General features: G+C 40.9%; 1 protein-coding gene across 5 annotated transcripts in view; it reads left to right on the top strand.

The window, feature by feature from the left end:
* The window catches only part of CDK14 (cyclin dependent kinase 14), a 684,789-nt gene that overhangs the window by 583,494 nt on the left and 85,216 nt on the right, over positions 1–16,079 (top strand). The window lies entirely within an intron of this gene.

Here is a 16,079-nt window from a genome sequence, read left to right as displayed (position 1 = left end):
CACTTTAATCTTTTTGCCTTTCTAGGATTTTACATTAATCAAATGGGTTTTTCTCTTAGAGTTTAAGTAACATAGACTATATATTGGCCTGAGACATCCTGCATAGTGGAGCTGATTCTGATCAATAGCTGAATATCAGTGTCTATATTGCAGACATTATAGAGTCAAAGTCTACATAAATAAGGGTATTTGTAAGGAAAATATATATTTCCCTAGATTTTGATGAACTAATTGTTTAGAGCGAGGTGTGGCATCTTAAATTTTCCTGAAATGTCCCAATTCTTTATAAACCTTAGAGAGATTGGGAAAAAGAGGAAGAGGGAAGAGGTTGAGGGCTCACAGAGGCTCAGACTGTAATCTAGCATTTTGACTACCTTTCTTTGGGGAGTTAGAGGCAAATATGGAAAATGCGTTGTATCACTTCTGATTTTAAAGTGATGGACAGTAGGAGTTCAAGTCTTAGTTTTTCTCCTATACCACAGTGCCCAACTATTTCTAAACTTGCATACTAAGGTCACTTCAGTCATTTAGTTAATAATTCTGGATTTGCATAAACTGGCCTTATTGGAAAAGCTAATGAGGAGCATTTTTCTTTGCAGTAGAAAGCAATTTTGGTTTCAGAGTCTTGTAACCAAATGAAATGAAAAGAAAACCACATGCCCCAAAGTTTAAAAATGGGATAGGAGGCAATGGATGATCAAAATCCTGTGCTTCCTACAGTTTGTTATCCTCTAAAGATGTGAATAGACCACAGATTGCCTAGGTTGTCCCCATCTTTTTATCAGCATGGAAGGATAGGATTTTCTTAAAGTCTGAGAGCGCCTTAAATGTGCATAGACATGTTCCCCAAGGGAAAAACCAGAAACTATATTGAATATCACATCCATTAGTATCACTTATATTTGTGCACAGCAATACCAAATACACCCCATGCTGAGCTTAATTTTCCAGTCATTCTAAATTGAGACAGGAAGTGCATAGTCACCCTGTCTGCTCCCTTTTGCCGAATACAAGGGATAAGAATGGTCTCTGATCTTTTAGACGTTTTATAATTTTCCTGAAATAGTATATGCTCATTATGGAACATCTCTTTTCAATGAATGCACTGGTCTTCAAACCCTATTAAATTCATAATAAATATACAAATGTCTGTCTGGTGCATGAAAAAGCTGTATTTGGTTCAGGCGCAAGAATTAACTGCACACATGTTTTGGTGACGCCCTCCTTGCTTCTAGTATATATCTTTGCTAATCAACGTTATGTAAGTATGAAATGAAAACGGAAGAAAACATGTAGTAGACTTTTTCTGTTTGACTCAGTCATTAAGCAATAATTTCCTAAAGTAGGCTGCCAGGTAAACAGTAGGATGCAGGCATTGCTCAAAACTTTTGATTAAATAAGGCAAGGATTTTTTTTTTTTTTTAAACCAAACTCCAGACAAAATGTAATGCATTGGTGCTTAAGATTCTTTGGCGTCACTATCTGAACGTCCAGTTGATTTGTTTGCTTGTTTACTTATTTATTTTTGGCTGCACTGGGTCTTCCTTGCTGCTTGCGGACTTCCTCTAGTCCCGGTGATCGGGGGCTGCCCTTCATCGTCGTGCATGGTTGTCACTGCGGTGGCTCCTCTTGTTGCAGAACACGGGCTCTGTGTGCTCAGGGTGAATAGCAGCAGCTCGCGGGCTCGAGAGCACCGGCTCTGTAGTTGGGGCACACAGGCTCAGTTGCCCCATGGTGTGTGTGATCTTCCCAGATCAGGGATGGCACCAGTGGCCCCTGTGTTAGCAGGGGGAGCCTTATCCGCTTCCACTACCGGGGATGTCTTCCCCATTGAGTTTTTAAAAATCTAGGTTCCTGGAGTACATGAATCTGCATTCTAAAACCCCAAAGAACGTTGATGCAGGTAGCCTTTGAACCACATATTATGACCTCTTCAGTAAATATTTAAGAATTATACATTAATGAAGTAAAGTAATTAACTTATTTGGGTCAGGACTGGATAAAGACAAAATGGGAAAACCTATCCCTTCCTTTCCCTTCTTTTTTTTTTAAAGGAAGATTAGTAAGTTGTGCTTTATTAATATTTATTAATAAAAGTTGTGCTCACCAACAAGGTAACCACTAGGCACCTATCTATCTAAAGTAGCTAACTGAAGTTTATTTTTAATTAATTAAAATTAAACTAAATTACAACTCTGTATCCCCAGGAGCAGTACCACATTTCAAGTGCCCATGACCCACCCATGACCAGGGGCCACCATATTGGACAAGGCAGAGAGAGAACCTTTTCAGCATCACAGAAGGTTCTGCTGCCCAGCAATGGTGAAGGGCACTCCTCCTGCCTGCTTTTGTGAAGAGGAATCAGGGAAATTAAACTGAATTCACTCAGTAAAATTATATTTCAGTTCTAGAACATAATGACTTCAGAGGAGCTCAGAATGTTTGAGAGAGAGAAATACTCAAGTGAGGAAGAAGTTGGGTGACACAGAGAGGGACAGAGATGAAGACTGGGTGACATGTTCCATGCCCTCAGGGACAGGAGCCCCTGAGAGGAAGCGTGGGTGGGGATCCTCTGAGGGAAGGAAGCGTGGTGAGGTTTCCTTGGTTGACTGTGGTCTCGGCTGAGATTGTGTGGGAAAGTAAGGAAGAACAGGTGGACAGTCTGAGAAGCTGCACAGGCAGACCTCACAAGAGACTGAATGTCTGTCAGGATCTGACAGGAGCTGTGGTTTGTCTGCCATCAAACTCAGCCATCCTCTCAACTCTGGTACCTGCTTCTGGAGAAACAGCCCCCTCGCTCTCAACCAGCCTGTGACCTCTTGTGTCTCTGCATTGACTGCTGCTGCTGCTGCTGCTGCTAAGTCGCTTCAGTCATGTCCGACTCTGTGCAACCCCATAGACGGCAGCCCACCAGGCCCCGCAGTCCCTGGGATTCTCCAGGCAAGAACACTGGAGTGGGTTGCCATTTCCTTCTCCAATGCATGAAAGTGAAAAGCGAAAGTGAAGTCGCTCAGTCGTGTCCGACTCTTATCGACCCCATGGACTGCAGCCCACCAGGCTCCTCCATCCATGGATTTTCCAGGCAAGAGTACTGGAGTGGGGTGCCATTGCCTTCTCCGCTGCATTGACTAATGGTGCTTTAATCTCCTCTGCATCTCATGGCTTCTGCTGACCCATCTGCTTCTTCATACACCTTGCTTCTCTTGTCTCTCTTGTTTCTGGGGTAGTCTACTGCCGAACTCTTTCCCTCAGATTCAGACCCTCCTCCAGAGCCACTCTACTTGGTGTCACCATCATCACGGAGGGAGAGCATGGCTGTTGTGTGGGTCCAGTCAGCTGATGGGTGGCCAGCCATTCCTGAAACAGCCCCTCAGAAGAGGACTCTGGGCTTGGCAGCCTCTGAACCTTCTAGAAAAGGTATAGCCAGAAGGCACTTGGCCTGGTCTGTACTCTATCAAGGCAAAATCAGACAAGTTTGAGCAAACTCCAGGAGATAGTGAAGGACAGGGAAGCCTGGCATGCTGCGGTCCTTAGGGTCACAAAGAGTCGGACATGACTTAGCAAATAATAACAAAATAGAGGGAAACTCCAGTTTTAATGGAGTAAAAATGTCCTCAGTGTGTGATTTATTAATCAATTGATTGACTGATTTGGCTGCATGGGGTCTGATTTGTGGCATGCAGGAATCTTCGTGGTGTGGTGTGAGACCTTTTCCTTGTGGTTCAGGGACTCTCTAGTTGTGGTGTGTAGGCTTAGTTGCTCCGTGATATGTGAGATCTTAGTTCCCCAGCCAGGGATCAAACCCATGTCCCCTGCATCGCAAGGCAGATTCTTAACCACCAGACCACCAGCGAAGTCTCATGTATGATATTTTTGACTAAAGGTCTTATTGAGCCATGTTACATTTTCTTAACGATAGACACAAAAGGAGATGACACCCATTAGAACTTCATTTTCACTTTTCACTTTCATTCATTGGAGAAGGAAATGGCAACCCACTCCAGTGTTCTTCCCTGGAGAATTCCAGGGACGGGAGAGCCTGGTGGGCTGCCGTCTATGGGGTCGCACAGAGTCGGACAGGACTGAAGTGACTTAGCAGCAGCAGCAGCACTTATCACAGTATAAGAGATTCAAGTGTTGGATCTAGTTTTGTTTCAGTAGCGGAAAGATTTATGATTTTTTTTTTCCCCCTGCAAGAACTGTTCTTGTCTGCATGACTCTGCAAATTTTTTTTCCTATCAAACAACTACAGTTTTATCTCTGTTGTCTCAATAGTTGTGGAAATAACAGGCAGAGGGGGAAACAAGCCTGAGTCTTTCTCTTAGGTTTCATTTGAAAGAATCCCTGGTTTTTGTCTTTACTTCCTCATTGCTGTAGATTAAGAAATCTTATTCGGGAAATGGACAGTGCTTCGAACCATTGTGAACACTTGATTGAGAAAAGGCTGGGATGTGGCTTATTTTCCCCACCCCAACCCCACCTTTCTTTCCTTACTTTCTCCTCTACCCTAGAGAGTCTATTCCCTCCTCTGAACCCTGATGCAAAATAGGAGGCTAAGGGGCATCTGCAGATACTTGTCTGCTCTCTTCTCTTCTCTCCTCCTTTCCCTGCCTCTCCACTCCCCTCTTCCTTTGGCTCACCTCTGCTCTGTACCCGACACTCCATCAGCTTTGTGAATGGGCTCACCAAAGTCCTTTACTATCTAATCTGCTTAATTACGTCCTGGGATTGTCACAAAGCAGAATGAAAAGAACGTTTACTGTATCCTGCTTCGTGCATCCAGAGTGCATTTTTTAAAGGATATATTTTTCTCTGTATGGACATGTTTTCAGATTTACAGAAAAGTTGCAGGAGTAGTAGTACCAAGAATGCCTGATACCCATCACCCACTTCCCCCAAATGTTTGCTTTTTACTCCATTTGCTGTATCATATTCATTCTCTCACCTCTCTTTCTCACAGATACACACGTGTACACATCCACATTGTTTTTCTAAACCAGTTTTTCTTCACATGATCCTCCATTACCTCTAAACATTTCAATGTTTTTCTTAAGCACAGGGAATTCAGAGTTAATATTTTTTACATTAAAAATACAGGGTTTTTTGCTTTTGCCTTTCCCTGACTGAGAGTTTTAAAATGCGAAATGGCTAAAAGAGAAGAACCTGGTTTGATGCTCCACAAACTGGTTCATCAGCCCATGGAGGCTCAAAACTTGACTATGTTTTTGTGATTCAGTGTTTCCAGGTCAGATGAGCTTTCAAATTGAGGACTGGGGGGATGGGGAAGGGGGGGTGTGGTGAGAATAGCACTGCAACTTGCGTCTTCTGTTCTTTTTAAAACCTAAATTAATTTCTTAGGGACTATTTAGCCAGCAGCATAATATGAGTGAAGTTTTCTTATAAATAGTGGGCACAAGATGCGATAAGGCTACTAGCAAGTTCTCTGTTAGACTGCTTGGCCAAACTATTATGAAGTTAGCTGTCACATAGAACAAGGAGCTATAATCAGTCCAGGTGCTCTATTTTCCCCCTTCATTTCATGTTGATTCTTAAGAGTTTGGGATACAGAGGGACTTGTCTGTGCCCTAAGTGCACTGTATTGTATTATTAATACCAGTAGAGCAGCTGAGTCCCACTACACAGTCTTTGTGGTCTGCAGATGCTCTAAGAAGTGTCTGAGCATAAAAGGAGGCTGTTTGAGTTGAAGTGGGCTGATGGTCTGGGATGACATTTGAACGCGTGGAGGACAATGTCTAAATGACAGTGCCGAGAAGGGAAGGCAAAAAAGAAGAAAAAAGCTGGAAACTGTTGCCATTGTCCCCACATGCTCACCACTCTTGAGATACTCCTCACAGACGAGCTTTGTCTGGGAAGAAATGGGAGAGGGATCGAGGAGGGTTAGACATTGGGCCCCTGGGACAAAAGCCAGGGATTCGGTCCTTAGACACATTAAAATTCTAGACAGATAGCCAATGTGATGAAAACCACAACCTGAATGGATTTCACGTCTTACAAAGTTAAACATTTAGCTAAATTATTACAAATATATTTAACAAAATGTTTGCAAAACTTGGAGATGCTTCAATGAATAAATAAAGCTTTTAAGAACATCAAGTTGGTTGTGCAAATGAATAATATAGTGGGTCTGCTTTGGAATTTAGGATAGCTGTCTCCTCTACCACACACACACACACACACATACACACATACATACATACATACATACATAACACATACACTCTGTACACTCACCCAGCCAAATGGAATAATTTGTCAACAGCCCTAGAGTTGTTAGGATAACATCATAGATTAAGCAAAGGATAACTTCTCCAGCTGATAAAATAGTGCACAAGTTCTAGAACAAAAACAATGCAGAAGTTTGAGAAATCGATGGAAATTTGTCTCAGAATAAATTCTACCTGGTATGCCAAGCATGGAGTCAAATACTGTGCTGTTAACTTCCATACTTGGCTGAATTTTTTTCCTTGAAATTATCACCATTCTTTTAATGTAGTTTGCACTATGTATAGTGCCCTTGGATTTTTAATTGCTCTGGATTATCATTTTCAATGCAATTAGTAAAATGCCCTCAATTACATATAATAATTACTGTAAATGGGGCTATTGGCCTAATTGTTATAAATGGGGAAAGATGTTTGATTATCATGTGCAATGAAATCATGTACAGTATTTATTTTACATTATTACGTAAATGGTGTAATGATAACACGTAATTATATTGTATCATTCCTCGGTCAACAAATCTACTTCATGTCAAGATCTCTAGAATTACGATACATTACCAAAGATCCACATAGTGGATCTTTTTTCCCAAAGTAATTGGGTTATTCTGTGGGTTGGGAACCCACTTAATAAACCGATTATGCACAGGGAAGAAAAATCTGGAAAGAAAAAAAACTATTTTACCTCCCTTTAAAATCAAGAATGTCCAGATTATCCAATGTTGTCAGTCTTGAATTCTCCCGGAGCCCAGTGCCAACCTTCACCACATCTATTTGTTTTTATGTAAACATGTTTAAATCAACATCCCCCTAAATGGTGGCAACATTTAAAATATGCCTGGGGAAGAAAAAAAAAGAGGTCCTTTCTTCACTGTGGCCAGCATGATAATCATCCTTAGTTTACAGATGCACATTTAACAAGCTTATAGCACATGATTAATTCTGCAAAGGAACCTGTCTGACAGAATGGGATTATGAGAATTGCATATTGATAGTGGCAGGAGAAATACATCTATTTTCTTAGTGTAAGGTAGGGTGTTCTTGTGTTCTTTAGAAATTGGCACATCTCATAGGTGTTGCTCTCAAAATGATCTCAGGATGGAAAGAAACCAGTAATTACAGAGCCAGGCATTCAGTTGTGTCCTAATTTTCCCACCAGTTTTTCAGTGTTTCAGCTGCCTCCGAGACTTAAAGTATTCTCATTAGGTAGCTGCAGAGGCAGCCGCTTGCCTACTCCCTCATTCTCTCACTTGCATTTCTTTTTTTTTTTTTTTCTCCATTCCTGCCTTGGGAGTGACTGTGAAGATCATTTGCTGGAATGATTGGCAGGTTAGAGGATTCGATCAGATGAGTTCCTCTTAGCACAGGTCAAAAAGGCTAGTTAGCAGGAGCTGTCGAAAAATGCCAGCAGCATTCGAAATGGGAAATGTCATGACTTCGAGGCAGGGGGTGCCACCTGGAACAGAAAGCCCCCAGCTCATTAGCAAGTTACAGGATGCGGGCTTAACTGGAGGGAGCAGAGAAGGAAAGATAATACCCAATAGGGAAAATGATTGTGAAGTGGAATTGATTTCATGTATAATTTGTTTATCACTAGAGGGGACAAATGCTGTCCTTCTGACATGAGCCGAGGAGTGTGGACTATGAATGAAGCAGCTTAGCATAATCTCCAGGTTGAGCTTTGGATTTAAAAAATGCAAACTTCTTTATTCTTAACTGTGGAAATGATCAGGTCATGTTACATTAATTAAAGCTGACATACTCTCAAATGTTTTATCTGAGCAGTTGTGGCAATTCCACAGAAATAGATGGAGATAGGCAACTTTAGAAAATAAGACGGATTTTTTTTCTTTTTCCTCTGCTGGTGGAAGACTAGCTCAGCTGCATATGGAATTAGAACAGGCTTGGTGTTTATCTTCAGTGGTTAGCCAGGCTGCACAAATCAAACCGGGTTCCAGATTCTCATGCAATCTCATTTACAGAGGAGTGTGTTTGCCCTTTGGGAGATTTAGATCTAATCCATGTTAAAATATATATGTATATTTTAAAATATGACTATATCATATTTTAGTCCAATGTTGAAATTTTTATCTTCCTTTTTTTTTAAAGGAACAGCTCTCCAGTTTCATTCCTGCCTAGTTGTAGTTAATCTATAATTTGATTTTTTATCATAAAATCAACAACTTAGCAGTAGCCATAGTTAGAAAACAAAGCTAAAATAAAAAGGTGTCCTTATAGGAAGAATTAATCTGCAATTTGTAAAGAGAGTGTAGTGGCAAAACAGAAAATCAAATTGCCTAGCATGCAGTCAAACCAAATGCCAGATTTAAAGGTTCCAGTATTTTTACTGTACATTAAACGGGCTTTAGTGTAAAGCTTTTTCCTACATAAATTGAATCAGAAAATGTATTTGCTTTTGATAAGAAAGTTTTGCAATATCATTTATCTTTAACATAGAGATCTTCACTGTATTTTTTTAAGCGACAGATGCCACAGCTGCAAGTCTTTCTGGCTGAACACTAAAGGATGTTTACTTAGCATTCCAGATTTTGGTTACAACATATATTTTCAAAATGTTTTTGTCTTGAGTTTTCTCTTCTCTTAAGTATTGGGACATTTTATGAGGCAGTTATGAAATAGCCAGTACTTGTTTTATCAAGCAGCTTCAGACTGCTGTCTGAAATGAATAGGAATCCTAAAACCTCCTAGTCGAAACACTGGTGGAAAATTCATTCTGTTCTGTATTCAGCACAAAAAGCTTAGCATTAAGCTACTGAATATAGCTGCCAAAATTGCCTGCATTACTTTTGTCAAATCTAAAAATTTAAACATCAGTGTGAATCCACTCATCCCCTCATTTGGGGGCTTTATTGTGTGGTCCAGGAGCTGGCCTTTAAAAAAAAAAAAAAGATTTTTGAAATGGTTCATCCAAACTTAAGATTTTTTATTCTTCCATAGTAACTCAATTTGTTAATGACTGACAGATCTATTAGAAATATGAATAAGTCAATTATTTTGAGAGAAAAGATTATCAAAAAAATGTTTTTAACAGGAGATTTGGTTCTAGTTGTCTTCCCAAGGACTTCTCAGCCTTCAGAAGCTTGAAGTAAGGTGCCCTTACTACTTCTTAAGACAGGCCAGCCAAAGGCATCTGGCCACGAAGAGCTGGAGGTGAATATCCGGTCTCACTTCTCACCCTTCTCTATGTACTCTGCCTTCACCTTGGCCTTCCAGAGTCAGCTCTGCCTTCACAGACTTTGAGACTCTCCACTTTGTTGCATTCTTCTCAGTTAATCTCCTCTCCATCAACTAGAATAATATCTGATACTGATGTTATATTTATCATTCTCCTTGCTGAATCCTTTTATTTGAACAAAATATAAAGATTTTCATTTGTACCTACATGTTGTTGCTGTTCAGTCACTAAGTCGTGTCCAGCTCTTTGTGACCCTGTGGTCTGCAGCATGCTGGGCTTCCCTGTCCTTCACTATCTCCTGGAACTTGTTCAGACTTACATCCATTGAGTCAGTGATGCCGTCCAACTATCTTACCTCTGTCGTTCCCTTCTCCTCCTGCCCTCATTCTTTCCCAGCATCAATGTCTTTTCCAATGAGTCGGCTTCTTCGTTGAATCTTTCTACAGCTCTGTGGATTAAGTGACCTTGTTGTTGAGAGTTTCACCATCAGATTTGTGGATTCCTCTTAGATAAGTTTCCTAGTTCCAAAGATAAGAAATGGTATCCTTATAATTGTCCCCTTTATCTCAGTTCTCCTGTGGTCTATATACCCTGGGGATCCCCAGAAGCTCCCTGGGGGTCAAAACTAATTTCATGATAATACTAAGATGGTCTTTGCCTTTTGCGCTGTGTTGGCATTTGCACTAATGGTGCAAAAACAACGGAAGTAACGCCACTGGCTCTTAACATGAATCAAGGCAGTGGCACCAAACTGTCTTCCTAGGCACTGTTTTCTCTACCGTCACACAGTGGTAATTGTTTTTAAAGTCCAGTTTCACTTAATAATGTTCTTGGTAAAACAATAAAAATGATTAATTTTATTAAAACTCTGCCTTTGAATAGATATATTTTTAATATTTTGTGTGTGTGCCCAGTCCTGTCTGACTTTTTGCAACTCCGTGGACTGTATAGCCCACCAAGCTCTTCTGTCCTTGGAATTTTCCAGGTAAAAATACTGGAGAGAGTTGCCATTTCCTTCCCTAGAAATTTTTAATATTCAGTGTGTCTAAATGGGAAGTTTGCGTAAAGCATGTCCACTGTGTACCTAATTACTCTGGTTGTCTCAAGGAAAAGCTGGGGTGCAAGTGTTTGGGTTATAACGGAAACTGGCTGTTTTTCCCCTGAAAACATGGTCTTTAACGGATGACTGACTGATGGTGGTTACTGGTTATGGTTATTCAGACTTGAATATTTGGCAGACATTTCCTCAAAAATGAATCTGTCACCCCAGGAAAACAACCAATAGTATTTTCTGCCTAAGATAAAATGAAAGCTTCCAATGGAAAATTAGGATATGGGGAAATCACAGAAAACTTTATTTGCTACCAGAGCTTGAGATCTTTCCAAACATTTTTCCAGTGAGATGGGTGGTGAAATAAGCAAATGTGATTTTGTGATATTGTATAGTGAAATGTGTCAACATTTGAAAGACTTAGATAAATTATTGAATCAGTACTTTCCAAATGACCAGTGCATAATTGTACAAAATCATTGCATGGATAAAATGTTTGCTAAAAGTACAAAAGACACCAATTGATTTTAAAGTAACAGAATATAAAGAATTCGTTGATATGGTTTCAGATTTCCCAGAGCAACTAATCTTTAAGAAACTACCACTTGTTGAGTTTTGTTATATTATAAAAATATATATAACCACAATGATCTGAAAGGGCTATTAAAATACTTCTGTTTTTCCAATCTACTTATCTGTGAGAGGCCATACTTTTGCTTCAACTATAACAACATATCATAGAACAGATTGAATGCAGAAACTGTTATGAGAACCCAGCTGTCTACTATTCAGCCAGATATTTAAAAGTTTTGCAAAATTGTGAAATAGTGTAACCCCTCTTGCTAATTCTGCTCAGAAAATATGGTTATTGTATCAAAATAGTGTTTTATGTTAACATGCTTTTAGGTTCTTTTTAAAGAATTAATAAATATTTTAAAATTTAAATTTTAATATCAAATATGGTAAACATTGATGCTGGGACAGATTGAAAGCAGAAGGAGAAGAGGGTGACAGAGGATGAGATGGTTGGATGGCATCACCAATACTATGGACATGAACTTGGGCAAACTCCAGGAGATGGTGAGGGACAGGGAAGTCTGATATGCTTCAGTTCATGGGTTCAAGAAGAGTTGGACACGACTTGGTGATTGAACAATAACAACAAATGGTAAACAAATCCATAGAAACAAATGCTTTTCACGGGGTGGTGGGGGGGGGTCCTTTATAATTTTCAAGAGTGTAAAGGGTCCTTTAAGACCCAAAAGTATGAGAGCTGCTGCTCTCTGCCCATAGTGTTATGCATTAATTCTGACATGCTAATTATTCTAGTAACATTTTCTCCTCCCTTGAATATATTACTCCTCACTGTACTATTTTTGTTTTGCTCTATAAAGTTATTCCAGTTCTATCAATCTAATTGACTATCTCCATTTTTCTGGGTACAGTAGATAAAATTCCAATTCTTGTGTTCACACAGATGTCATCTGGAAATTACAGTTGAGTGCCATTAAAATCTATGTCCTTGATGATTAGAAGGCTAATTCTTAAAGGATCTTTGCTGTATATTAGTTTGGGAGGCTGTAGTTCAGTTCAGTCGCTCAGTCGTGTCCTACTCTTTGCGACCCTATGAATCACAGCACGCCAGGCCTCCCTGTCCATCACCAACTCCCGGAGTTCACCCAGACTCAAGTTCATCGAGACAGTGATGCCATCTAGCCATCTCATCCTCTGTCGTCCTCTTCTCCTCCTGCCCCCAATCCCTCCCAGCATCAGAGTCTTTTCCAATGAGTCAACTCTTCCCATGAGGTGGCCAAAGTACTGGGGTTTCAGCTTCAGCATCATTCCTTCCAAAGAAATCCCAGGGCTGATCTCCTTCAGAATGGACTGGTTGGATCTCTTTGCAGTCCAAGGGACTCTCAAGAGTCTTCTCCAACACCATAGTTCAAAAGCATCAATTCTTCGGCACTCAGCCTTCTTCACAGTCCAACTCTCACATCCATACATGATCACAGGAAAAACCATAGCCTTGACTAGACGAACCTTTGTTGGCAAAGTAATGTCTCTGCTTTTGAATATGCTGTCTAGGTTGGTCATAACTTTCCTTCCAAGGAGTAAGCGTCTTTTAATTTCATGGCTGCAGTCACCATCTGCAGTGATTTTGGAGCCCCCAAAAATAAAGTCTGACACTGTTTCCACTGTTTCCCCATCTCTTTCCCAAAAAGTGGTGGGACCGGATGCCATGATCTTCATTTTCTGAATGTTGAGCTTTAAGCCAACTTTTTCACTCTCCTCTTTCACTTTCATCAAGAGGCTCTTTAGTTTTTCTTCACTTTCTACTATAAGGGTGGTGTCATCTGCATATCTGAGGTTATTGATATTTCTCCCGGCAACCTTAATTCCAGCTTGTGCTTCTTCCAGCCCAGCGTTTCTCATGATATACTCTGCATATAAGTTAAATAAGCAGGGTGACAATATACAGCCTTGACGTACTCCTTTTCCCATTTGGAACCAGTCTGTTGTTCCATGTCCAGTTCTAACTGTTGCTTCCTAACCTGCATACAAATTTCTCAAGAGGCAAGTCAGGACGTCAGGTATTCCCATCTCTTTCAGAATTTTCCACAGTTTATTGTGATCCACACAGTCAAAGGCTTTGGCATAGTCAATAAAGCAGAAATAGATGTTTTTCTGGAACTCTCTTGCTGTTTCCATGATCCAGCGGATGTTGGCAATTTGATCTCTGGTTCCTCTGCCTTTTCTAAAACCAGCTTGAACATCAGGAAGTTCACAGTTCACATATTGCTGAAGCCTGGCTTGGAGAATTTTGAGCATGACTTTACTAGCGTGTGAGATGAGTGCAATTGTGCGATAGTTTGAGCATTCTTTGGCATTGCCTTTCTTTGGGATTGGAATGAAAACTGACCTTTTCCAGTCCTATGGCCACTGCTGAGTTTTCCAAATTTTCTGGCATATTGAGTGCAGCATTTTCACAGCATCCTCTTTCAGGATTTGAAATAGCTCAACTGGAATTCCATCACCTCCACTAGCTTTGTTCATAGTGATGCTTTCTAAGGCCCACTTGACTTCACATTCCAGGATGTCTGGCTCTAGGTTAGTGATCACACCATCGTGATTATCTGGGTCGTGAAGATCTTTTTTGTACAGTTCTTCTGTGTATTCTTGCAATCTCTTCTTAATATCTTCTGCTTCTGTTAGGTCCATACCATTTCTGTCCTTTATTGTGGCCATCTTTGCATGAAACGTTCCCTTGGTATCTCTAATTTTCTTGAAGAAATCTCTAGTCTTTCCCATTCTGTTGTTTTCCTCTATTTCTTTGCACTGATCACTGAGGAAGGCTTTCTTATCTCTTCTTGCTATTCTTTGGAACTCTGCATTCAGATGCTTATATCTTTCCTTTTCTCCTTTGCTTTTTGCTTCTCTTCTTTTCACAGCTATTTGTAAGGCCTCCCCAGACAGCCATTTTGCTTTCTTGCATTTCTTTTCCATGGGGATGGTCTTGATCCCTGTCTCCTGTACAATGTCATGAACCTCATTCCATAGTTCATCAGGCACTCTATCTACCAGATCTAAGCCCTTAAATCTATTTCTCACTTCTACTGTATAATCATAAGGGATTTGATTTAGGTCATACCTGAATGGTCTAGTGGTTTCCCCTACTTTCTTCAAGTCTGAATTTGGCGATAAGGAGTTCATGGTCTGAGCCACAGTCAGTTCCCAGTCTTGTTTTTGCTGACTGTATAGAGCTTCTCCATCTTTGGCTGCAAAGAATATAATCAATCGGATTTTGGTGTTAACCATCTGGTGATGTCCATGTGTAGAGTCTTCTCTTGTGTTGTTGGAAGAGGGTGTTTGCTATGACCAGTGCATTTTCTTGGCAAAACTCTATTAGTCTTTGCCCTGTTTCATTCTGTATTCCAAGGCCAAATTTGCGAGTTACTCCAGGTGTTTCTTGATTTCCTACTTTTGCATTCCAGTCCCCTATAATGAAAAGGACATCTTTTTTGGGTGTTAGTTCTAAACAGTCTTGTAGGTCTTCATAGAACCATTCAACTTCAGTTTCTTCAGCATTACTGGTTGGGGCATAGACTTGTATTACTGTGATATTGAATGGTTTGCCTTGGAAACGAATAGATATCATTCTGTCGTTTTTACGATTGCATCCAAGTACTGCATTTCGGACTCTTTGGTTGCCCATGATGGCCACTCCATTTCTTCTGAGGGATTCTTGCCCGCACCCTTTTTTGAGATACATTCTCAGTTCAGTCACAGTCACGTCCAACTCTTTGCAACCCCATGAACTGCAGCATGGCAGGCTTCCCTGTCCATCACCAACTCCCAGAGCTTGTTCAGACTCATGTCCGTCAAGTCGGTGATGCCATCTAACCATCTCACCCTCTGTCAGCCTCTTCTGCCCCTGCCTTAGATGCATTAGGTTTGACCTTAGATGACAGAGGAGCTCTGATCCTCCATACTAACTCATCAGGCCATTTTACACGGCTCATTTATACGACTCAAGAGGACTTTGTGCACAGCCACCTGAGCAGATTCAGCGTATATTCAACTTCTTTCAGGAGAACAGACTCTGTCTTTCCCTCCCTGCCTATTTGTTGTTGTTTTAGTTTAGTCACTAAGTCAAGCCCGACTCTTTATGACCCCTTGGACTGCAGCACGCCAGGGATCCCCGTCATTTACAGTCTCCCAGAAAGTGAAAGAAGGGAGTGAAAGTGTTAGTCACTCAGTTGTGTCTGACTGTTAGTGACCCCATGGATGGTAGACTGCCAGGCTCCTCTGTCTATGGAATTCTCCATGGCAAGAATACTGGAGTGGGTAGCTATTCCCTTCTCCAGGGGATCTTCCCAACCAGGGATCAAACCCAGATCTTCTGCACTGGAGGCAGATTCTTTACCATCTGAGCCACCAGGGAAGCCCACAATCTCCCAGAGTTTGTTCAAACTCATATCCAGTCGGTGATGCCATCCAACCGTCTCATTCTCTGTTGCCCTCTTCTCCTCCCGTCCTCAATCTTCCCCAGCATCAGGTTCTTTTCCAGTGAGTTGGCTCTTCCCATCAGGTGACCAAACTACTGGAGTTTCATCTTCAGCATCAGTCCTACCAGTGAATATTCAGGACTGATTTCCTTTAGGATTGACTGGTTGGATCTCCTTGCAGTCCGAGAGACTCTCAAGAGTCTTCTCCAGCACTACAGTTAAAAAGCATCCATTCTTCAGTGCTTAGCCTTCTCTATGGTCCAACTCTCAAATCTGTATATGACTACTGGAAAAACCATAGCTTTGACTACATGGACCTTTGTCAGCAAAGTTATGTCTCTGCTTTTTAATATGCTGTCTAGGGTTGCTGTTGCTTTTCTTCCAAGGAGCAAGCGTCTTTTAATTTAATGGCTGCAGTCACCATCCATGGTGATATTGAAGCCCAAGAAAATAAAATCTGCCACTGTCTCCATTTTTTCCCTTCATCTATTTGCCATGAAGTGATGGAACCGGATGCCATGATCTTAGTTTTTTGAACTACCATGAGGTAGCTCATGAAAATCTGAGTACATTATGGGGTTTGG

This window comes from Bos indicus x Bos taurus, chromosome 4 (assembly GCF_003369695.1).
Source record: "Bos indicus x Bos taurus breed Angus x Brahman F1 hybrid chromosome 4, Bos_hybrid_MaternalHap_v2.0, whole genome shotgun sequence".
Taxonomy (NCBI): Eukaryota; Metazoa; Chordata; class Mammalia; order Artiodactyla; family Bovidae; genus Bos; species Bos indicus x Bos taurus.
This window is presented reverse-complemented; position numbering and strand designations above follow the sequence as displayed.